This window comes from Nicotiana attenuata, chromosome 5, assembly GCF_001879085.1.
Source record: "Nicotiana attenuata strain UT chromosome 5, NIATTr2, whole genome shotgun sequence".
NCBI classification, from domain to species: domain Eukaryota; kingdom Viridiplantae; phylum Streptophyta; class Magnoliopsida; order Solanales; family Solanaceae; genus Nicotiana; species Nicotiana attenuata.
The window spans coordinates 1,360,831-1,378,005 of NC_031993.1; the positions used below are offsets into that span (position 1 = coordinate 1,360,831).

The 17,175-nt window shown below is 37.3% G+C and overlaps 2 long non-coding RNA genes across 2 annotated transcripts; one reads left to right on the forward strand and one right to left on the reverse strand.

Annotated features, from left to right (window-relative positions):
• On the forward strand, window positions 5,461–8,038 carry LOC109225155. The gene is made up of 2 exons (XR_002067858.1): window positions 5,461–5,861; window positions 7,780–8,038. It is a non-coding gene; the product is annotated as an uncharacterized LOC109225155 (long non-coding RNA).
• On the reverse strand, window positions 6,100–15,608 carry LOC109225156. Its single transcript, XR_002067859.1, has 3 exons — window positions 15,597–15,608; window positions 8,440–8,441; window positions 6,100–7,611 (listed from the first exon to the last, which is right to left on the reverse strand). It is a non-coding gene; the product is annotated as an uncharacterized LOC109225156 (long non-coding RNA).

Consider the following 17,175-nt stretch of genomic DNA (forward strand, 5'->3'; position numbering starts at 1 on the left):
AGCGGGTTCTGCTTCAAGTTTCGCTTATGAAGGGCATTATGAGAATTGGGAAGAAAGGGAAATTGAGTCTGAGTTTTATTTACCCTTTTGAGGTATTGGAGCATGTTGGAAAAGTTGCTTATGACCTTGGCCTACCTCCCATCTTGGCAGGAGTTCATCCGATATTTCAGGTTTCGATGCTCCGGAGGTATTACGGCGACCTATCGCACGTGTTGGATTTCAGCTCAGTTCAGTTGGACAAGGATTTATCTTATGTTGAGGAGCCAGTGGCTATATTGGATAGACAGATCAGAAAGTTGAGGTCAAAGAGCATTGCTTCAGTAAAGGTTCAATGGCGAGGTCAGTCGGCCGAGGAGGCGACTTGGGAGACCGAGCGGGATCTACACAGCCTATACCCTCATCTTTTCACTACTTCAGGTATGTTCTTTATGCTCGTTTGAGGACGAACGAATGTTTTAAGTGTGGGAGGATGTAACGACCCGGCCGGTCGTTTTTAGAATTTACGCCCCTATCCCCTATTAAGTGTTTCCCCTAAGTTCCTTTCTGCTATTTTGGTTTGCCGGGACGTTCGGTGTTGTATTTCGGAGAATTTTCGAACACTTAGTCCCTAAATGAGAGCTTAAGTGTTGGAAAATGGTCCGTAGTTGGAACAGTGTGAAGACGACATCGGAATGGAAATCTGATGGTTCCGTTAGCTCCGTTAGGTGATTTCGGGGTTGGGAGCGTGTTCGGAATGTATTTTGGAAGTCCGTAGCTAATTTAGGCTTGAATTGGCGAAGTTAGTATTTTGGCGATTTCCGGTTGATAGGTGAGATTTTGATCCGGGAGTCAGAATGGAATTCCGAGAGTTGATGTAGCTTCGTTAGGTGATTTGGGATATGTGTGCAAAATTTCAGGTCATTCGGACATGGTTTGATTGGGTTTTTGATCGAATGCGTGTTTTGAAAGTTTTAGAAGAACTTAGGCTTGAATTCGATGTATTTGATGGTTTTGGTGTTGTTTGAGGTGTTTTGAGGATTGGAACAAGTTTGAATAATGTATTAAGATGCCTTGGTGCTTTTGGTTGAGGTCCCGAGGGCCTCGGGTGTGTTTCGGGTTGTATCGCGCTCTTATTTGATGTTTCAACGCCGCATCTTTGGACATAAAGGGGTACCACAATGAGTAAATGAGCTCCAAATTAAGTTTTTATTGAACCATTAGATCTGTATCGTAATTTCGGAGCCATAGCAAAAAGAATCGTCGAATTTGGACATCGTATGAGGGAGTTATGCTCATTTCCGTGTCGAGAAAGTGTTGGTTGTTGTCATAACCGCAAAAGCGGAAATTGACCGCGGAAGCGGTACCGCAAAAGCGGAAATAGTGCCGCGGAAGCGGTACCGCAGAAGCGGAAAATATCCGCGGAAGCGAAAATTTCCGTGGAAGCGGAAAATTTTCCGCAGAAGCGGAAAATAGGCCTGGGCAGAGATCTTAAGTTCCGAAAATGGGACTTTGTTCCCATTTTCTTTCATTTTTGACTTCTAGAGCTCGGTTTTGGGAGAAATTTCGAGGGGTTTTCGCGAGCAATGATTGGGTAACGATTCTCTACTCTCTTATGCTTAATACTTACTAATCTAATCATGATTTTCGAATAAAAAATGGGTCAAAATCCTTAGACTAAATTGTTGAGTTTTGAGTGGGTATTTGACCTCTGATTTGAGAGATTTTTATATCGGAAGACTCGTGAGAGTACGAGGGTTCTGAAAATGTAAAAATTATCCGATTCCGAGACGTGGGCCCGAGGGGCATTTTGGTCATTTTACAAAATTTTGCGTATTAGCTTAGAATTTAATTGTAGAATCAATTACTTGAATTATTATTTATATTATGCAATTTAATTGAATAGATTTGAGCCATTTGGAGTCAAATACTCGTGGCAAGAACGTGATTTTGGATTGAATTTTGAGCCGGTTCGATGTAAGTGGTTTGTCTAATCTTGTGTGGGGGACTTTGTCCCTTAGGATGTGATATTTGGTAATTGAATGCCTTGTGCGTGAGGTGACGAGCGCGTACTTGAGCTAATTGTTGAAAACCCGAATTTTTACTTAAAATACTTGAACTGATTTTCTTTCGTATTTGCTTTATTCTACTTGCTATTATAGCCTGTGCTAGTATGGAAAAGCATGTTTAATTGATCCAAATTGCCTATTTGCTTAAATTGCCTTAATTGTTATTACGTGGAGCATGTTAGGCCAGAATTATTTGTTGCCTTGTATTGTTGTACTTCAATTTCTGAATATTTCTCTGATTTTGGTTGCGCATTTACATTGGGACTACGGATGTGGGATTCCGGTAGCTCCCCCTTGTTTGTTTACTTTGGGACTACGGGTTCGATTCCCGGGAGATCCCCCTGTACATTTATATTTGGGACTACGGGTTAGATTCCCGGGAGATCCCCCTGCACATTTACTTTGGGACTACGGGTTAGATTCCCGGGAGATCCCCCTGCACATTTACTTTGGGACTACGGGTTCGATTCCCGGGAGATCCCCCTGTACATTTATATTTGGGACTACGGGACGGTATCCCGGGAGATCCTTCAGATATATTCATACGGTGGACTACGGGACGGTATCCCGGGAGCTCCCCGTTCAGATTGATAAAATGGACTACAGGACGGTATCCTGGGAGATCCTCATTATTGGCATTTAAATTGAGCTGTTTACTCTGTGTTATCTTATTTTCTGTGTGCTAATTGTTGTTGTGTAATCTGATTTATCTCGTAGTTAATTTCGATTTATTTCATAGTTGTATATCATTATTTCTTCTTATTTCATATTATTGACAGCCTTATTATTTTATTTAATCTCAGTAGGGCCCTGACCTTCCTCGTCACTACCCAACCGAGGTTAGGCTTGGCACTTACTGAGTACCGCTGTGGTGTACTCATACCTCTTCTGCGCATGTTTTTCATGTGCAGCTCCAGGTACCTCCACCCAGGCGCACTATCCTCGCGGCGGAGAGATCTAGCAGAGACTTTGAGGTATATCTGCCACGTCCGCAGACCAGAAGTCTCTATCTTATTCCAGCTTTAGTATATGACTTCTTTTCTTTCGGTTGTGTAGACATTCTGGAGTTAGAGCAGTGTATTTCATTTCTAATAGCCTGTGTTTCCTGTGAGTTTTCGGGTTTTGGGAGTTTGTTTTGATTTCGTGATATGGGTTGTATTATGCCAAGTGGCACTTATACACAGTTTTCTTTTGACAGTAAAATTTTCAGTTGTTTGCTTTCGCAATTTAGTTTGTTTTTCCGCAAGTTGTATAAATTACGCATTGTTAGGCTTACCTAGTTATAGGGACTAGGTGCCATCACGACATGTTCACGGAGGGTGAACTGGGGTCGTGACAATTCATCTCAAGGATAGACCAAAATCCCCAAATTCCAAAATCTATTTTATGGTCGATTCGAAGATGCTGTCCAACAGAAGCTAGGTTTTCGTGAAACAAGCCGATTCCTGAATGTAGAGGTTCTTAAAAAAGGGAGATTATTGTTGCATGTCTTCTGATTATTCAGAGAGGTATGTTGACCTCATTCTTTTTCTTCACCTAGGTGTTGTTAGAATTAGGCTTTCAATATTGGTTTATTTCTTGTGCTTTTTGATTTCAGTATTGTTTCTTAATATTTGATTAGTTTGGTTTGATGTAATTTTATTTCTTTCTCCTTTTCTCTGTTACGTTGGTATGCCCAGTGGGTATTTGTTCTTTGCTCTCAGTTTCTGTTTGCTTCAACTAGCACTCTATTAAGAAGGGAGCATCACACATATATGCGAAATATCAACTTTTGGGGGAAAATAAAAACAACATTCCAAATAAATATGTATATGTAATTGAAGCCGGAATTAGCTTTTATTTAGTACCAGGTAATGTTATTAGAAATGGGAGAAACGATGTTTTCCTAAAATTGATGTAATTTAACGATGTAAAAACGATATTGGTGTAAAAACGATGTAATTTAAATGTATTCTATTTCAACGTTCTGCTCGTTGCAATTCTTTAGCATCCCATGTTTTCCTTGAAGCTATTTTTGATGTTATTTCTTAATATGTTCCGAACTTGTTATATTATATCTAAAGTGGTAGGCCCAGATAGGTGGTTGGTAGCTGCTCCACTTTACAACCCAAAATATCTGCCGGATCATCAATACAATGCTCAGCATTAATACTAAACACATTACTCTTTGTCAAGTTCACTTTCAGTCCTGAGACAGCTTCAAAAGCTAGTAGTACTCCTCTAAGGTGTAAGAGTTGCTCTTTTTCAGCTTCACATAATATCAATGTATCATCAGCATAGAGTATGTGTGAGACATACAGTTCTTCCCCTTCATTTTTTCTAATTTTCAATCCTCTAATCCACCCTAACTTTTCAGCTTTTAACAACATTCTGCTAAAGATTTCCATCACCAACAAAAATAAATAGGGGTATAGTGGATCCCCCTTTCTTAGCCCCTTATGAGAATTAAAGTATCCATGTGGACTCCCATCAATTAAAACTGAGAAGCTAACTGAAGATATACAGAATTTTATCCACCCAATCCATCTTTCCCCAAAATTCATTTGTTTCATCAGATTCAACAAACATGACCAATTTACATGATCATAAGCCTTTTCCACATCAAGTTTGCAGGCCACCCCTTTAATCTTCCTCTTGAATAGATATTCAAGACACTCATTAGCTACCATAGCAGCATCAATAATTTGCCTTCCTCTTACAAAGGCATTCGAATGGAGAAAAGGCCGGTTGATGTTCCTGAATCTCAATTTAGGGATCTTCTTAATTATTGGAACTCTGATGCCTACAAGGTAAAACTAAGTACTGTCCCATGATTTGCTAAGAATGTCTGGTTTATGTTTAGTTAGAAATCACATTATTATTTTTATACATCAAATGCACTTAGGTTACATAACCTAGTGCAAAATTTAAGCTTCATTTGAATCTAGTTTGGGTACAACTGAAACTTGACGAACTTTGTATTTATTGGCCGATTTGCAGAAAATATCTCAAACCAATACCGAGAATCACAAAAAGTTAAAATATCCACACACTGCTGGCAAAAGAAGTTTTGCTTGAATATGCGAGGTTTGATATCTTTTTCTTTCTTATTATTCTTTTAAATATGAACTTATTAACTTTAGTCCAATATATTTTTATACCACTTTTTATATAATCAGGAAAAAAAAAAGAAACTTCTGAGCCTCTATCAAGCAAGGACATCTTTGTGGCTACAGAAAAAGAAAAGTTGATCGAGTATACAAGGCCTCGTATGCAGATACTCTTAATAAAATTGTACGAGTTATTAATTTAAAGTTTGTTGTTATCATTTGTCCGTTCTTAGTTATTGACTCAGTTCGTATACTTTCTGATTTAATAATGACTCAATTTGGTCTTGTAGGCTGAAATGGAAAGACTACAATCACACAAGAAGTGAAGATGGTAGTCAACCAGTTGATGCATTTGCATCAGTCATGGGACCTGAGCATCCAGGTCGCCTAAGATTGTATGGACGTGGGGTTACCAAGACTTCCTTAAAAAGAAAAGTGGGAGATTTGGGACCCTCAAGTTCTACTGATGAGGTGATGCAGCAAAAATTGGAGGAAATGGAAGAAAGGATGCAGCAAAGATTGCAGGAAAAGTTCAATGCACAAAAAGATGCCATGGAACTACAAGTTGCAGTTAAAATCATTTCACAACTTAAGCATCTGAATCCAGATTTACGGGTTGATCCCAGCATGCTAGGTTTCAATGCTCGTTCACCTGGAGAAGCTTCCTCTGCCCAACAAGCTGCTGTGAAACTAATAAATCGCCTATCTGCTGGGAGTAATAATTAAGGTCAGTACATCTATCTTTGTTTGTTTCTTCCTTTCTTCTTCTCCTCCTTCTGCTTCTTTTTTAAACTTTCACTTAAACTTATTCGGCTTAGCTATAACCTTTTATAAAGAGAATAATTGGCTTATAATATCAACACATGTTGCTTCCTCAGACATGTTGCTTCCTCTTTATCTTGGTTTTCTGTACAAAGCCATCTAGATTGAAGGCTTCTATCAACTAGCTATAGTTGAGCTTCTGTTAACTCTTCTCTCGTTTTCCCTTTGTTACATTGGTCCCAAGAAAGATTTATAAGGGCATTCTTCAAAAGGATGCAAAATTTGCCTTTTCTGTTAAATCTTGGATGCAAATCTACACTGTAAAAACAGTGCTCTTCATGTTGTTGTTGACATACATCAGGCTTTATATGTGGCATATGATCTAGTATATTGTAAAAAATCCACTTTTCAATGAAAGAGTAATTGAAAATGAACTGAAAACTTATCAACATGCTTAAATGCAGCCTTCACAAGCTGCAAGCAGTGGTTATCATCTAAAACAACCACTATTTTCTTTCAATTCCTTGCATATCTGTCAAAAATTCCAGAAAATACACATGAATGTGTTGGTTCAAATTCAAACCGCTGGAGAACATGTTAGGAAAATTGTATAGCTGTTGTCTGAAGATAAATAAATCAAACATCACTTTTTAACTTAAGAAAAAAGCAAATAAATTGATCCCGCAGTTGGCCTAGGGAAGATCTTCATAGCCTTCTGCTGTCTAGCCGCAGCACACCAGGAACTCATGAGACTAATCGCAGGTAATTCCAGTCAATTGTAGATGTTGATACCAGAGGCCTGTGAGACTATTCCTTTATTTTTCTCCTGGTTTTACCCATATTTTTCTATAAGCAAGACTGCTGGATAGAGTTGAATGAAAAGACCGAATTGGAGGAAATTTTCACACGACTCTAGAGTGAATACTTACGTTGCTGGCCTACAATCTCTTTCCTTTTATAGAAACACATATAGAGGTTTTAAAGATGTCAAGCTCAAGTTGTAACTGTTGTGTGATTTTCCAGATTTAGAAATAAACTATTAATACGTTCATCCTTCCGCACAATCAAAATTAGTGTTCATACACCTATTTCTGCTCTCAACAATGAAATTTCACTTCCCAAAATTGACCATCTTCTTTGTTGAAGATGTGTAAATTAACTGGTACATAAAACTATACACAAAATCTGGATATTTAATATGACAACATGACTATCCCAGGAATGTACTCTATGACTACTGGGTACCGGAAAGTTGCATAACAGTATCTGTTCCTGGTGTGTTGAGAGTGTACTTACTCTTTGTCACTGAGTAGAGTGTACTTACTCTTTGTCACGGAGTAACTTCTCATACTAAATCTTGGCCCTGCTATTACTCGTCTTTTGTAGAGGAAAACAATAGAGATAACTATTGCGAGGATCACTAGGAGAGATGCACCTACAGCTGCACCTATCACAAGTTTATCTGCTGAACTTGTATTTTGTTTACCATTAGCCATTCTGAAAAATTGGCTAGTACCCAAAAAGACTATATTTACAGATCAAATAAAAAAGCACTAAAATTGCTGCTGAAATAGTAAAAGATGTTACTATAAGATTTACCTCAAAGTTTGAGAAAGCAAAGAGCTTTGGGTATTTGAAGAATTGGATTGAACACAATTGACCTCAAAATCACTAACTTTATTCCTTAATCTAAATCTGAAGTAGTTGAATGAAGACTTTGTGCTTTATGCATTGTTTATGGACCTAGCTGCTGTCTAGCCGCAGCAAACATTCTAGTACATTTGGAAACTTTGTGCTTTATGCATTGTTTATGGACCATACCCATTCTTATAATGATAAACCAACTCATGAAGGATAATGACATTATTTATCCTCTTTTGTAGGTGGAGCAATTGAAGAAAGGGAAGATGGAGATTGTGAAGATCTAGACCTTACTTAAGAACTTTGAATTGTTGTCCATGTTCTAGGAATCTTTTGTTATCAATATTTGAACTAACTCTTGAAGTGTTGATGTAAAACTTATGTGATTATTGGGATAAAATATTTTGGTTTTATGTAGTAAGTGTTGATGTAAAACTTATGTGATTGGGTTAAATATTTTGGTTTTATAGAGATAATATAGATTATGAAGTATTTTATCAATGTAATGTTATATAAATTTCAGGTTGTTACAAATTTTATATATCTAAATATTCATTTACAGCCAGGGAGTAATAGCCTAATAGAACCGTTCCAATAGGTCTTGCAAACCGTTCCAATAGGTATGGCAAATCGCTCCAATATAGTCTACAAGAACCGTTCCAACAGGTATTCAAAACCGTTCCATTAGGTCTTACAAATCGTTCCAAAATATGCAACAAACTGACACAATACGTAGTTAAAACCGTTGCAAAATAAATAAAACCGTTACAGTAGCGTAATGAAACCGTTAGAATATTTGTAAATAAATGTTGCAATAGCTTACATAACCGTTGCAACATATTATATTGTAACGGCTGCCAACCGTTGCTATAGACTATATGGCAACGGTTGTTAATCGTTACAGCTGGAAAGCAATACTCGTTGCTTCAGGCAGCGGAACAACCGTTGCGATAGATATACCTTAAGCGACGGTTTAGATAACCGTTGCAAGAACCGTTACTTTAGATCTACTGGCACGGCAGCGTATGTAACGGTTGCTAAACCGTTCCAATACCTCTATGGCAACGGTTTGCCTCTCTGTTGCAACGGTTTTAGGGCTGTTGCAATAGGCTCATTTTCCAGTAGTGATCTACGGTGCTTTCTACATAGATTATTATATACTTCTTGATGTCTTACACAAGTAAGTTATTGTTTCAACTCTCTTGTGTGGTACCTACCTTTTTGGTCCTGGGAAAAAGACTTCAAGTTACTCCAATTGGAGTAGAGATCACTATGGTAAAACATGGATGAGATGGGCCAATTTTGTGAAATTGTATGTGCCTTCACGTTGGAGGAATCCTATATGTAAATTTTGATATATGACCAATCTCTTCATGGGGTTTGGATTAAGGTATAGGCAAATTTTTATTTATGGCTCATCTTTTCTAGGTTTTAACCCACGTCTTTGCATGATTATTGCAGGACAAATATTTTTTTGCTTTCATGTGAAGGTACCTGCTATTACCACTGGTATAGAAATGCACTACAGTAAATGAAGACCAGACTACCAGTTAAGAGGAACAATTCAATACTTTCTTTAGGATCAGTTCATATGTTATGGACACTGGAGAACCGGAGGGAACTGCCTCTATCTTTTGAAATTGTGTTAGGCTTGAATCTTTTCTTTGTGCAATTGGATATAAGTTCATTTTTCTATGAAGACATCTCCTTGGTGTTGATCTTTTTTTTTTTTGTGGTAATTTGTAGGTGCACAAATGAAAGAAACAATTATGTCAGGCAAATGCCCGTGCATAGCACGGGCACCGGCCATCTAGTATCTGTATATGCAAAGCTTCTTGTGCTACTGTCTTTCATATCCTCTCTAGCTTCCTTTGAAAGTACCTCCTCGATTGTGAGTATGTGGACAGTATATGCTTGCCTTCCTTTGTAATTGCTCCCTCTGTATTCATGTGTGCATTCCTGTGTATTTGAACCTGTATATGGTTGAAAAGAAAACACAAAAAGAAAGCTCACAGATTCTACATTTAATCAGTCATGATGTTTCCAAATCTTGTAGAGGTACTAAAAAAATCTACTCACTATATTTTATTGTATATATGACTAATATGTTATACATATTTTATTAGGTATCCGTTGGGTATCTTATGTATGAAATGTTACAACTGGTCAACTCAATCGAAGTCCAACTTTTCAACTAGCTAATTTTACTAGATGAAGATGCTAAATATTTTGGAATTTTATCCAAACGTAGCCTGAAGCTGAAGCAGGTTCATTGTCTGCTTTTGATCTGGTAATTGAAGCTAACTTTATGATTTCAGTTCCTTTGCTGCTGTATGTATTGTTGGTTTTCGTATTACAGTTGATTAGCTTTGGTGGTTATTTTTTTTTCTTTTTTTTTTGCTGTCTTGGTTTCTTGAGTTGTACTCTACTGCTGGAGGATTAATTTTTGACTTACTTTTTCTTGTTTGGTGATGATGCTATTTTGTTGACCAAGCAGCTCTTGCTAGGTTGCATTTTCTAAGTGTTTGTACTTTTCTAAGTGTTGATTAATTTAGTAACAGAGAGAAAATTATGCTTGCCTTGTTGGCTTGTTGGTTGTTGCCATTAAGTTTATTTGTTGTGCTGCTCTTTATGGCCTTGTGGAGGTGATCCAATTGTCTATTATGAAACCTATATTTACAGTACACAACTATTGTTGTTTTTTCCTCAAAAAAAAAGAATTTTATTTTTGTTAGTAAGCGTTGATCCTTCTAACCTAAGTAGTACTATGAGGAAGAATGCCATTCTGAATGGTGTTGAGATTATGAAAATGGTTAATTATGTGGCTTCAAAATCAGGTTCTAAGAAGAGAAATGTTTAGGTTATAGTAAGTTTTGTTCTTGGAAGTTTTATTCTGTTGAGTGTGGTGATACTTGCTAAATGATCCTAATTTTGATTCGGAGGCACAATTGTTAATCGAGCTTGTTAATTTCCAAAAGTTTTTCATGATAGAACTCTTGGTAATGATATTTTCAATGATGGTGGGGTGATTTACTTGTTTTTCTTTCAAGCTATGGCTTAGTTTATCCTCTTGAAGAGTAATGACTTTATTTATCCTCTTTTGTAGGTGGAGTAAATCAAGAAATCTAAGAAGATGATGAAAGTGAAGAACTAGACCGTACTTGAGATGAAATTTGAATTGCTATAGATGAATGTTCTATAGGAATCTTTTGTATCAACCTTTTCGAAACTAATTACTCTCTTGAAATGTATTAAACTTGTGCATTTGGGGTAGAACATTTGCTTTATGGATACTATTTGCTTGATGGATAATTTATATTATTAAAAGTTTCATTTTATGATTTATTTAAATTTTAGTGTTATTATAATTTATTTTATATATATAAATATTTATTTATAATAGGGGCTATATTATTTTTTTTCAACTGAACTGTTGCAATAGCCTACCAGAACCGTTACAATAGGACACAAATTGGCGTTCCATGATACAATGCAAACCGTTGCGATAGGTCATATAAACCGTTCCATAATAACATATAAACTGTTCCCGCACAAAAATAAAACCGTTGCAATAGGGGTAAAGGTATTGTTGTTATATCCATAAATAGCTGTAACAATAGCTTACAAAAGTGTTGCATTAAATAATATGGTAACGGTTAAGAACCGTTCCATATACACTATAGTAACGGTTTTAAACCGTTCCAATTGGAAAATATAACTGTTCCAACAGAGAAAGGAAAAACTGTTGCGATAGATGCATCTATAACCACGGAGAGTGCAAACCGTTACAAGAATCGTTCCCATAGACCTATTGCCATGCGAGCTGATGGAACGGTCTGTAAACCGTTCCCATATCTATATGGCAACGGTTAAACAGTCTATGGGAACGGTTTCCCAACCGTTACCGTAGGCCAATTTTTCAGTAGTGTCAGAGCCGCCAAAAATCCTATTCGAGCATGAGACATAGAGACCTAGAGTTTCAAGTTGATGATTGGGTGTTTCTGAAAGTTTCGCTTATGAAAAGCGTTATGAGATTTGGTAAGAAGGGGAAGCATAGTCCCTGCTTTATTGAGCCATATAGATTCTTGCGAAGGATCGGTCAATTAGCTTATGAGTTGGACTTGCCACCATAATTAGTGGTGGTACAACAGTATTTCACGTGTCATGTTATAACATTCAAGTTTCCAATACTCAGATACTCATGTCAGTTCAGTACTCAGATACTCATGTCAGTTCAGTACTCAGATACTTATGTCAGCTCAATACTCAACTACTCATGTTAGTCCAATACTTAGACATTCATGCCAGCTTAGTACTCAGATTACTCAAATATTCGTGCCAGTTCAATATTCAGATACCTTTGTTAGTGCAGTATTCACGAATCCATGGCAGACCAATATTCAGTCAATGCAGTAGTCATTCAGTTCAGTATCTCAACAATTCAGTAATCATGTCTTCATTCAGTTTAGTATGCAAGTGTTAATGAAAGTTCATGTTTCCACCAGACCCGTTTAAGGTCCGGAGTTAGCAGAAGTTATAGTCAGGACAATCATTCGAGGACGAATGATCCCAAGAGGGAGATAATGTAACACCCCGTACATTCGGACTAGGTGTGTATATGTTAAATGGGGATTAATTTGATATTTTAGACATATGAAGTCCTATAGGGATGATTATTGGTGAAAATAGTTATTTCAAAATCAAGATGGAAAGTGAGGTGCATAAGATTTGACAAAATCGACTAAGTTTGCAGAAGGTCTGTATTCCAGCAAGGTTTAGTGAAAATTTGAAAGGAATTTGGGAAAACGCAAACTATGAAAGTTTTATTCCTTTGAAATAGCTTTCCAACGATATATTGTAGAGCCCAAACGGAGCTCTGTGTAAAATGTTATGCCCGTTTTACAGAACAGTACGTAACAACCGCGTTCGGCCGCGTTTGACCGCGGTCGTGAGGCAGTGCTCCAGCTATTTACCGCGGTCGGGACCGTGGTCAGGCCTACTGGGACGTGGTGGCCGACTTGGGAAGTCGTTTTTTTTTAGCCCTATTTCGTCCCTCACAGCCCCAAAACATAAAAACTTGCTCTAGAAAGGAAAGCTCTCAAAAACCTAACTCCTTAAGGGTCCCTCCACCACCCAAGGTAAGTTCTAATGGTGATTCTAAGTTAATTTTAATTTCCCAACATCTTATTAACATGGGTAAACCCTCCATATCATTAGATATTCGATTGGGACATCATTGTTGAGAGAAGGAACCCTAGAACTCAGATTCAAGGGGATTGAACTTCAAAGAGGTAATGTCTTCACCCTCTAATTGATTCTAGCATTGGTTTAATGATTATAAACTCTAGTTCATAAGATATGAGTTGATGGGTTTGATAGAAAAGCATGAACTGTTATAGGTTTGCGGTATTGGTAGTTATTATTGGTTATTGGTGTTGTTTACCTTATGAGTGATAAAGAATGATGTTGATTATAACCATTTGAGATTTTAGAATTTATCTAGGAGCAAGAGAATGGGTTATTGGGTGTAGAGACACCATTAATAAGGACTATGAAGCTTTATTTTCACCAAGTGTTTGATATGATGCCAAATAACCAAAATATGAGTATTATCGCTAATATGGAATCCCTTTGATTTGTATTGATATAGATTAAAGTTGAAAGAGTTGATGAATGTTGTATTACGCCCAGGAGCAGGAAGTTAAGGTATGTGAGGCAAACTCTATGTTTGGGAATGTTAATGATTCTCCTTACACTATGTTTCTTTTACCACGTTACTAATTGCCTCAGAAATATAGTTTAGCCTAGTTCCTTGAATAGTTGTAGAACTTCTATTCTCTAGCTTCATAACTTGTTCACCACTTTCATTCTGAACGTTGTGAGCTTAGTGCGTATTCAATACAGACTTCGGTTTGATGCCCCCGAGTCTTAGTATAGATTACTCAGTATGCCATAAACAGTTGATGTTTCAGTGTTCATAATCAGTTCAAGAATACATGTGTCAGTCTAGTCCTATTCAGTATTCCAGTATTATGTAACTCAGTGTGATTCAGTATTTCACTACCATGTATTGCAGTTTGATTCTCAGTTACTGAATGTTGAACACCTGTATTTGGGCCTGAGGCAGTAGTTATATGCTTTATGCATACTTGGGCCTGAGGCCGTAGTTTATATGCTTTATGCATACTTGGGCCTGAGGTCGTAGTTTATGCTTTATGAATGTTTGGGCCTGAGGCCGTAGTTTATGCTTTATGCATGTTTTGGCTTGAGGCCGTAGTTTATGCTTTATGCATTTTTGGGCCTGAGGCCATAGTTATGTATACATATACTTGGGCCTGAGGCCGTAGCTTGTGCACATATATATTGGGCCCGAGGCCGTAGCATATTCAGATAAACATGTTGTTCATCATTTAGAAGAGGGAGTATTCATATCCTTAATTCCTTTGTTCAGTTCAGTTATCAGTTATCATTTCAGTTATCAGTTATCATTTCAGTTAGCAATTATCATTTTAGTTATCAATTACCAATTATCATTTTAGTTATCAGTTATCAGCTATTGTTTCAGTTTCTGTTTCAACAGTTATCATTTCAGTACCAGTTGTCAATTCTCAGTTATCAGCTTAGTTTCAGTTTCAGCATTTTTAATTCTTTCTTTCAGTTGCTTTACATACCAGTTGTTACACCCCGTAAGTTTAACAACCTTGATACCGTAAGATATTATGTTAGTGCGGTATTTTCTTTTAGTGAAGTATTTTAGTAAAAGTTTTTTTTAGTATAATTTTGGATAGTTACCATTATTACTATTTTCGGGTATGGTAAATTATACTCATAATATAAGAAAGTATATGATTTTTTCTTTATTGTAAAAAAAAATAAAAATAATTTTCTTATAAAACGAGAAAGTTATCTTTTTATTGTTTTAAGTACTTATAGTAGAAAAATTTGTATTGTGATATTATATTGTGAAAAAAAATTAGGATTTGACAGGATATAATTTTATTTTTATCAATGCCCTAACCTTTAAAAATAATAACATATTTATTTTGTTACTATGTATAATTATTACCTTTTGATTGATAAGGTTGTAAATAACACTAGCCACATATTTTATTAGATAAGTATTAACTTTTGGAATAAATATTTATCAAAGCAGATGTAGTAATCTATTTAAGAGACCTCCTAGTACTACGTGTCATGTGATGATATTTTACTTAATTTGAAAGTTAGTGGAGTCTTGGTAAAGGACAAATCTTTTCAATATATATCAAAATACTTAAGAGTTCTTCTACACTAAAAAATAGACTTTTGCTAAAGTCTGGTGATGGGGTGTATTTTAGCCGACCTTATCCTCTATATACATAGTGCTTAAGAAACCTTATCATTTGAGAAAATGAGGGAATTGTTAGATATATATATTTACGTTGCAGCAACTATGTGAGGAGAAACTCCATCTTGCTCTTTCCTTTTTCCCTAAAACAGTGAAGTACACAAAGTTTCCTCTACGTACAACTTCTCCATATTTTCATACATTCAATTAAGGTAAGTTTTATTTTAAGGCATGTAATTATTGAGAACTCCCGGGACGGTGATCGGAAGCCGTGAGTTCAAATCGTAGTAATTGTATAAATAGGTTATGGGCTCTTTTCTTATGGTATGGAGATTGGGGGTTGTGTGGTAGCTCGTGTATAGCTTGGTTTTTGTTAAAAGGATGTTGGTTGTGGAGTACACCATTGTTTAAATCCTCAGGAGCTTGTCGCTCTTTGATTTCGTGATGATAGTGTCGGTATAGTTGTAGTTTTTAGTTGACGTTGGTTGGGTTGTTATTATTATGCTTCGTGAATTTGAAAGAATAAAGTGTACAAAGCTATCATATACGAGCATACTGGTTGTTATGGCTGTTATAACTCATGGGAAGTCATATAAGCATATAAGCAGGGGAGGTGCTGCCCGTTTTATTATAAATGGGTTGTGGTCGATACATAATAGTTATGACGCTTAAATGATAACGATAGTATTGTTTATCTTATTGTAGACTAAGGAGTCGTGACAATTGCATAACTTGAGATTGGGGCAGTATATACAAGGTATGTGAGGCTATCCCTTTCCTTCTTTTGCACTACTCCGATCGTACATAATTTAATGAACGAGCTTCCAAAGATACCCTACTCTTAGAAGCTAGCAGTACTTACATTGTTTGCCCTCTTATGGAACGATTGATGTTGATGTTGCTTCTCTTATTCTTATGTTATCAATATTGTTGGTACTTCCTGATTCTTATAAGGTTCATAGTGAAGAGTTAGTCCTAATAACGTGTACAGAGGATACCGACCTTACGTCACTCCAAAAGGTTTAGAACGTGATTCCAAGAGTCGAGCATGCATTATATATATGTATCTATTTTACTCTACCGAGCCGCGCTATAGTCGGCCGGGTACGGCACCTATTGCGCAACCACTGATCAGTTGGGTTTTACCGAGCTCCACATGGCCGGGTACGATTCTACCGAGCCTTATGATGGCCGGGTATGTTTTTACCGAGCCTATTACGGCCGGGTACGATATGATGATGATGATGCCCACAGAGGCGTATGTTTTAAAAGTTTATGTATATATACATATGTATCCCGCATTTCATGTCAGTAGCCCTCAGAGGTACCCAGATGTTACAGGTTGTATATTCTCTATCCCTGCTTACATAACTGTTCATACTTATGGTTCCCTGCCTTACATACTCAGTACTTTATTCGTACTGACATCCTTTTATTTGTGGATGCTGCATGTCGTGCTGCAGGTCCTGATAGACAGGCAGGCGCAACTCCCCCACCATAGTAGGCTGTCCAGTTCAGCGGTGATTGGCGAGATCCCTTCTTCGGACTTGCCGTGGTCTTGGTATGCATTTTTGTTATAGAAATTATGGGTATGTCGGGGCCCTGTTCCGACAATGTTGTAGCACTTATATTCCTTTAGAGGCTCATAGACAGGTGTCGACTCATGTATAGTTTGGTATGCCTTGTCGACTGGTTTTTGTTGTATAGTCTTTCATGGCAGCGTGGTAGCTCGTACCTTATATATAGTTTCTTCATTTTCTGGTCATCCTATGTTATATATGCTCATGCCATCATACTTTATTGTTGGTTGTCCATGATCCATGTCTACCATTTATATTGATCTCGTCAGCCCTAAAAGATAAAAAAGAAGGTTAGATAAAATGTATGTTGGTGCTCGGCAAGTATGGCCGGGTGCTAGTCATGGCCCTTCAGTTTGGGTCGTGTCAAACTTGGTATCAGAGCAAGTCTGTCCTAGGGGTTGTCTATGAGTCGTGTCTAGTGGAGTCTTGATTATGGATGTGTAGCGCGCCACATTTATAATCAGGAGGCTACACGACATCTAGGGTTGTTACCTTCTTCCTGAATCTAGATCGTGCGTAGAGTTGAGTCGTAAGTGTTCATCTCTAAAATTCACCTTGCTTTCTTTCAGCGATGCCTTCGACTAGGAAGCAAACAATTAGTAGACGGCTTGATACAGCTGCTGGAGAGAGTACCACTCAGGTGCCCCAAGCCAGAGCGGGCCAAAGTGAGGCTCAGAGTGAGATGCCGTCTCATACCTCATCTACTCCGTCTCCTCCAGAGGATATTAGGA